Below are 8,056 nucleotides of genomic sequence, written 5' to 3'. Positions count from 1 at the left end.
AAGTCGTTTTTTTTGGTCATATACTACTATAATTACAAAACTATTATTGTGCATATTAAAACTTTTATCTACTAAGTTTATTGGGAAGGTAGAAATTATACGTTATATATTTTTGTTTAGCTATTGTTTAACATTATAACTTTTTAGGGGATGCTGCACATCCAATGACTCCGTTCAAAGGGCAGGGTAGCCTTCTTTGGAAATATATAAAGTTGAGTCTAGTTAAGCTTTGACACTTTTGAAGGTGCAAATCAAGCATTATTAGACGCTGTTTCCTTTGGCGAATACTTGCTTCATAATATGTATAAATATCAAAATGAGGAAGAAAAAGCCACTGTTGTTATTATTCAAGAGGCTATTCGAGCTTACCACAATGAAATTGCTTCGCGAAGCGCTGCGAAGGTTGTTTGCGTGTGGCTAAGCCGTATCGTAGATTTTTTAAGTAGGTTATTGACTCAGGTCGTTGCAAGCCGGAGGGCCGCTTTTCTGCTTCATCCGCTCTCCCTTCTGAGGAGTGGCGAGCAGGCGGATTGCTTGGACACCTTGAGCCCGAAACACGAGCTACTTGACTTGCTCGAAAAGCATAATATATCGGCCGGGACGCCTCACCAACTCGATTTCAGGATAATAGAGGCGCTCGGTTGCCAGAATCGCCCCCACGCTTTGCACTTTAAAAAGATGGCAAAGTTTGGTGTCTAACTTGTGAAATATCGCTGTCAACGGGTCTTAAAAAATTTGGTTTTCTTAGAACCAACTACACTCTTTTTTTGTAAAGTACACCCTTCGGCCCTTTATTATTAAAACGAACTAAACATAACTGATTTTCAGTGCTTTGTAAGGAGGAAAATTTTTTTTATTTAAATAAATATACGCTAGCAAAATATAAATACTGACTGCGCAGCGATAATACTTAAAAATATTTTATTTACTTCTATAACGTCGATCTAATAAACTTCTGATGGCCGTCTTTCTCCTCTCAATATCTACTACTGAAAAAAAAGGAAAAAATAGCGTTTGTAGATTCCAAAAGTATAACGTCTTTATTAATATTTTTTGGCAAGCAGAAATAATGTAGCTGAAAGAAAAAGTTCTGTAACATAACATTAAACAAGAAAAACGACGGTGTTACGGCGGGTTCTTTAGTACAAGACAAAGGTCTTAGAAATTCTATTTTGTTATGGACGAAGGTTTCTTACACGTTATACAAAAAAAACCGTCCTGGTTTAGAGATGTCCTGGTACTAGCACACCCCAAAAACCGTCAACCTTTCTTTCTGCTACTAACTATTGGCCACCCTGTTATCTAACTATAATTACTCGGTAGCCTAGCTCTATTTCAAGTCAATATGACCCATGTTTAGTTCCTGCAGCTTTCAAGCATGGAAGCCTCTTTGCTTGAGTCAAACTTGGTGTAGTTGCATTTAAATAGTGGAAACGAGATGTGGAGCCTTGCTCCTGTGATGTTACTGATACTCAAAGTTTCAACCAGTCCTCGTGCGCACTCACATAATACTTTAAATAGCTTATGCAGATAACCAAGGAATTAAACTGGGGCGACCATAGGACCTTTAAAAATCTACTGGATAAGGTATTTTGTTAATTTTCCTTAATTAAATTAAAAGTGAAATATTTAGTTAAAAAAACTTTTTCTTAATGCTTAAATCGAGTTGACAAACATTATGTGATTATTTGAACCGTTTGGTTGCCTTTAATGAAGTTTAATTTGTATATTTATAAAAGTATGAACGGATCTTCTTTTTCGTCCCCTTTCTTTTCTTATACATTTAAATATATATCTTCTGGAACTCAATATTTTACCCTAGCCCTAAAAGAAATGTATTTAATACGTAAACTGATGAAATGTTGGCCCACGTAAATAGGTGAGAGAATGAAGAAACGAAGTCAAATTCTCTGTTGTTCTTGTCGACAATGGTTCACGGCTTATATCACTATTTAAAATAGGTAAAAAGTACATTCAAGCTATTAAAGGTTATTTTATTAACAAGAAGATTGCTATGAGCTCTCAGATCTTGGTCAATGAATTCTTTTTTTTAACTATTTTGTCACAAAATTTGAAGGGTTAAAATATACATTTCTGGACCAATAAAGTTCGCATACCGTAATTATCTAATTTGGAACTTTTCACTCGGTTAATTTTTTCTTGGCTATTATTGAATCTCTCCGGTACATTGATATTCCAGACTGTGATCAGCGTTCTTCTGCTATGACTAACGCATTGTGATGTAGCTGGTGGGCAGTACTCTTAGAGATGGTATACCTGTATGTGGCTATAAGACGTGTTTTTGTTTCGTTAAGTAGTTACAAAGAATTTAATTTCACATTTATACTTAAGTTTTGGAAAAGATTTTTTTTAAAATCATACATTCTGTGTTAAAAATAGCTCTTAAAGAAAATATTCTTTTGAGAGCCCACCTTAAAAATAACTAAATTATGTCGAAGAAAGTTCTTCAAGTATAGTAAGCTTTTATTTAACGTGTAACACTGTCGAAAACTTTTAGGTGAGTTAACAGTCGAAAATATTAGATAGCGTTCTGCATTCAACTCTTCCAAAGGTTGCTCTAACAGATTAAATCTCCATTCATAATAACCGTTTTATGCCCATAAAACGTATGGATGTCTAACATTTTTTAAGGATCTCAAAGTGCTGAAGTAACAACGTCCCCTGGGCTATGTTTAAACTGTTCTTGTAAACATAAAAGGTTGAATTATTATTATTTATTTATACTATGGGGCCACTTATTCGACTATACGTAATTCTAATCCGTGGGTTAAAGGTATCATGTAGTCCTAAAATGTCTTCAAACTAAAAAGTGCGAAATTTATTTTAGCCCCAACGCTAAATTTTCTCTAAAATGAGAAAGTTTAAGTTTCTTTTTGTCTATCAGCATTCCAATAGATCTTATACAATATACTTTATTTGCTTGGTCATAAATTTTCATAAGTTTTGGAGAATATAAAGTAGCTTCAATTAAATAAAGAGTTGCGCGAAAGTTATAGTGTGTGCCCCTTATGTCTGCCTTAGATCATTCTAATTTCATAGGCTGACTTTAAGTTCCTTTAAAACAAAACTTTAATTATCGAACCCTGAGGTTTATTGTTTGGATATTAAGGAAAATTAAGTATTTCTTAAAACTCTTGACGCACAGGTGCGCCGAAGTGTAGCATTTAAAGTTATGGCCAAGCCACCCTCACCGCGGGGTTATTACAAATGCTATACTTGAGCGACCACTACGGTGTAAGCCGCTTTAAACTGAGTATGCTTTTCTTACGAGAGGTTGTGTCACGAATGTCCACATTGTATACTTATAAAACAAAAAAAAAAAAAAATTAAAAAACTCGTATATATATTTGTGAAAATAAAGCAAAAAGGGGAACAAAAATGGTACCAAGAAAAAAAAAACCAAAAATAGAATAGTAGATAACCTCTCTGTTAAATTTGTTAAGGCGAATGTATATATATATATAAATCTACTATATTTAGATCGACTTTTAAATCATATTTGATTAGATGTCTAATAGAAGATAAAATAATGACTGCTTTGAAGATTAAAAAAATAACGAGTTAATATTGTCTTAAGTTCAGCCATTTAGGCTTGCGGGGTGGTAATGGGTTATAAAACCGCCCAAAGTGGTGTCGGCGCACCAGGCAGCAGCTCTAAGGTTTCTTGGCGACACAGGCCTCTATTGCTGCTAGTCAGGTTGCTGCATTTTATTTAAATAGAGATATAAGAGACTAAAGTAATTATCAGCCACCTTAAAGAGGTCGTTGACGCTCGGAACGCTTTACCGGAATTTCAATTGGGATTTCAGGAAGGGTACCCACCGACCAAGCAGCTCCTCCGCTTAATTGAACGGACCACACGCGCTTTTAACCATAAGAAGGCGACAAGATGTCTTTCTTGACGTTGAAAGGCCATATGATCGTTTGGCATTAAGGTTTGCTGCACAAACTGCGTTCCTTATTCGTCCCTCGTGGCCTTTATAACGTGCTGGAATCATATTTGAATGGTCGCGTCTTCAGTGTGCGCGTAAGATTCCCGGTCGCCTCTTTGATCTCTTTTTTAGCAGGTATCCCTCAGGGCTCTCTTCTCTCGCCCCTTTTATTTAGCAGATTACATATGCGAGGTGCCCTTGCCGTCCGGCTCACGCACACGAATTGCCCTCTACGCTGATGATACGACCGTAAATTCCACTTCGAAGTCTTCCGCTTAGCTATGCGAGCATCCACAGCGCAACCTTGACGCCCTTACTATCTGGTGCCGTGATTGGAAGGTTACTATAAATGCGATGAAGAACAAGACTACATTAATTTTAAAGAAATAAGTCCCTATATTGGTACCCATAACTTTTAATGGTGTGAAGATTCTATGGTGTCCTCCAGCGAAATAATTGGGAATCATCATTGACAACAAATGTTCCTGGCGGACTCACGTGGGCTGTATAGTGACGCAGGTCAAGGCAGCAACCAATGCGCTTTATCCTTTACTTTGCGGTAGCGTAAGCTTTCCCTGCGAAATGATGCTCTTCACCGGGACCTTCAGCTGGTCCTTTTAAACATTGCCTTCCAGCGACATGCTGTGGTTCTTTACGACAGGCTCACCAGGCACCGCTAGTTTTTTTTGTTAATGTAAAAAAATAATGACACCCTGAGTGCTATTTGTATTATAATTGCGATCACTCCTGTTTGAGAGCTCGATATTCGGTCTTTAACTTCTTTCGAGTACCATGAACTGCTATTAATAAATAAATAAAGTAATTGTACACCGAAATCTCAACTCCGGGTAATGGAAAAAGAACAAAATAAATGTTTTTTTCCCTCATTTTAATGCTCTTCCTACGAACAACTTTCTTAAGGTAAATATAGTGGTGTGCGAAGATCTTTTCATCCGTAGTGTTTTGTCCTATAACGCAACTCTTATAAACCTTTACTTAGACTAGTATAAAAGACTTTTAATTTATTAATTAACAAAAGCTTGGTTGACTAAGGGAAGTTTTTTTAATAGTATAGGCTAAATTAGTGTGTGTCAAGTTAAAGTAATTAATACATTATTAAAGGTGGAAAAAAACGTGCCCCTCTTTTCAGTGTTCTAAGAGTCTAGGTCTTTGTCTTCAAAATTATGTGGAAATTGTACGGGTATCAAGTTGTTTAGTATAGTCTTCAGCTAATTATGCGTTTTAAAATAGGAGATGGAAAAGAAGTGTGAGAATTTTATTGTCTAATTTCTAGAGGTCTCCGCCCGAACATTTTCTTGTTCTGAAATATTTTTAATCACTGTAATAAGACCAAACACCAAAAATTCATCCTGATTCTTTAATCAACAAATAAAGAACTAAATTCCTCCTATTACATACAAATGACAGTTCCACAGAACTAAAGTATTACTCCACCCACGCTATTTTAGTTTACTATCAAGTTACGGCACGCCATTTCATGTAACTCGTGACTGAAGGCATCAGTATAAAACAGTCTCCCACTTCCACTCTCTCGCTAACTTTTTTCTGGGCGGCCTTGCCCTTGTCTTTTGCTCGGTCTGTTACTGAGTTATGGCCACATGAAACTTTTCAAAAGTCTAAGTTTTTTTGGTTTATAAAATATATTAACTAGAGTGATTGGTAAAGATCCTTCGGTTGGACTGTAATATACCGATAAACTTTGTTTTTTACCCCGCCCATTTTCCCTTCATCTCCGAACTGCTTACTCTCTGCTCCTATACTGAACGTCTTAAGTTTTGGGAGGTGGTTAATTCTTTTGCACTTTTATTTTGAGTTCGTATATAAGCCCTACAAAATGTCTTGTACCTAGATTTTTCAAGTTATTACGATTTAACTGGTTTTGGTTATAATATTTGCAATATCATGATGTGCCTTATTTTGACAAGCATATATCATAATAATGTTTTGTTGAAAGCTATCATTCTGAATCTTACATCTTTATATTTTCTTATATATTCTTGTTCCTTACTGTTGATTACAAAGTTATTATATTAATTTTTTTTATTTTTAGGGTCTTCATATAGAATTTTTGCGTCGGAGGCAGGTACTCTAGTATGTGTTATGTTATTACTACTGGCAAACTCGAGTAGAACGCAAGACGGTTTACAACTGCCGTTTTTGCGCGGGAATAGTTTGCGAAATCAGGGCAGTTTCACACGTCACTGCTTAAAATTGTTCTCATTTTTATTAAGCATCTGGCAATTGCAACAGTTATTTGTTTATTTAGTTTAATTTTCCCTTTTTGATCACTTATCACTGAATTGTGCTGCTTTTTGTAATCAACCTCAATCTTATATGCTTCTAATTGGATCTTTTCATTCTCCTGGATGATGCGGCGGGTGTGGCCAATAAAAGGAATAACTAAAAAAGTATATTCAAAGGCTTATATGAAATTCACTACTTCGAACATGGATTAGTGTTAATTATTTTGAAAATAAGTAAAAGCTTTGGGTGCCTTGGAGATTAAAAATCTTTAAGCTCTTAACTAAAGGAGATTTTTACACAACGTTATTATTGTTTCATATATGTAAGTACAAAAAAAATTTTTTACCACGAATATGCGTTAAAGCTCGCGTTATTTGGTTAATCATTTCTTCTATTGTTATTAATAGCGCCTTAAAAAGTTGTTTTGCTTTGTTACTAAGCTTTCAGCGAGCCTTAAACCAGAAGGCATATATATAGTTTGTTGCAGTACTTTATCTTCTTGCTTGCCGGGAGGAAAACTGTTGAGTTGTTATCTGCACGTTATTTTTGGGGAAAAAAAGTTTTTTTGTTATTACTAAAGATGATGTTTGCGTGTGACCTTTAGAGCTAAAAAAGTTGATATCAAATAGTAGTACTTTGAAAGTTAATACAAAGTAATGCACTACCATCCTAGAAACTGTGTCAATTGCAATTATAGATTTTGGCATAAAGCATGTTATGGTGATTAGCTTTTTCTTGAACTGCTATTACATAGCACAGCTCTAATAGCACGCGAGGTATTTTTATTGCACCACCAACAGGAGGCGTGCTACTCGCGCGAGGTCAGTCTAGCTAAAGAAGCTAATACACTTTGAGCAGAATCGTAACTGGATAGTTGTAACTTGAGGAACTCTTTTTTACCGTTAAAGTATTGTTCGTTGCAATTTTTACCAGTATCAGGAGTACAAGTCAGACGTGGCTTACCTCAAGGCCTTCCTTGACTTAGATCTGCCTTTGAAGGAGTCCTGCTTACCATACCAGCACTCGCGTCTTTTTGTCAGTGGACAAAGTCTATAGTGCAATGCACTGTAGGCTTTGCTCAAGCAAGCAATTGTTGATAGGGGGTTTAAAGATAGCTGAGTTATTTCGTTTCGTTCACCGTCGATTATATCAAAGTTAATAAATATCAAGTAATTCACTGTATTAATTACCGTACACAAAATTTCGTCTACTCAAACTTATTTTTTGTAAAGGTATAATTACAGTCTCATTACTCATTTCCCCCCCCCCTCCCACCTAGTTAATTTCGGATCTGTTTCGTATTACTCAGCGTAATATCCGCACCTTCCAGTGTAGACAAACTACTAAGGGACTGCTGGCGTGCTTTGGAACCAGGATGGGGGGCGCTTAAAAGAACCTTGTACCATCCCATGTCCTGTGACTTAAAGGAATAAGTACTCCATACAAAAGTGTTTCCTTGGCTAAACTTAAAACTTCAAAAGCAGCAGTAGAAAGATGAAAAATAAACTGCTAGCGTAACTGTTAATTTAAAACTTAATTAGTGAGCGACTATATCTTACCTACGCTGCTTTAATTTAAATGTTTTTATTTATCAATTGTATCTCTTTCCTATAATTATACTTCTCAAATACTCTATTAGTTCTGTTTTTTTGACTCGACTTTACGAAGCAGAATGGTTACTAACAAATATACAAAGTAAATAAAGGCAAGTTGCAGTGTTGGAACGATAGAAATAAGAGATGGTCTTCAACTTGTCGGGAAGTTTAAACACATTTTGCCGGCTTCACATCGCATTGTAGCCTCTGCAAGTTTAAAAGAGCGACCTGTCGCTTTAGAAT

General features: G+C 35.8%; 2 long non-coding RNA genes across 2 annotated transcripts; both read left to right on the top strand.

Moving 5' to 3' along the window:
• Nucleotides 1-141: 141 nt before the first annotated feature.
• LOC135120693 (uncharacterized) lies at nt 142-766 on the top strand. The gene is made up of 3 exons (XR_010278694.1): nt 142-186; nt 245-402; nt 460-766. It is a non-coding gene; the product is annotated as an uncharacterized LOC135120693 (long non-coding RNA).
• Nucleotides 767-3,555: 2,789 nt separating this feature from the next.
• Nucleotides 3,556-4,840, top strand: LOC135120688 (uncharacterized). Its single transcript, XR_010278687.1, has 3 exons — nt 3,556-3,718; nt 3,770-4,088; nt 4,146-4,840. It is a non-coding gene; the product is annotated as an uncharacterized LOC135120688 (long non-coding RNA).
• The last annotated feature ends 3,216 nt before the right edge of the window (nt 4,841-8,056 follow it).

Source organism: Zophobas morio, unplaced genomic scaffold (genome assembly GCF_036711695.1).
Source record: "Zophobas morio isolate AGI-343-1 ecotype UQ-CSIRO unplaced genomic scaffold, CSIRO_AGI_Zmor_V1 ptg000407l, whole genome shotgun sequence".
NCBI classification, from domain to species: Eukaryota; Metazoa; Arthropoda; class Insecta; order Coleoptera; family Tenebrionidae; genus Zophobas; species Zophobas morio.
Note: the sequence above shows the minus strand (reverse complement) of the source record. Positions and strands in the feature narration are given on the sequence as shown.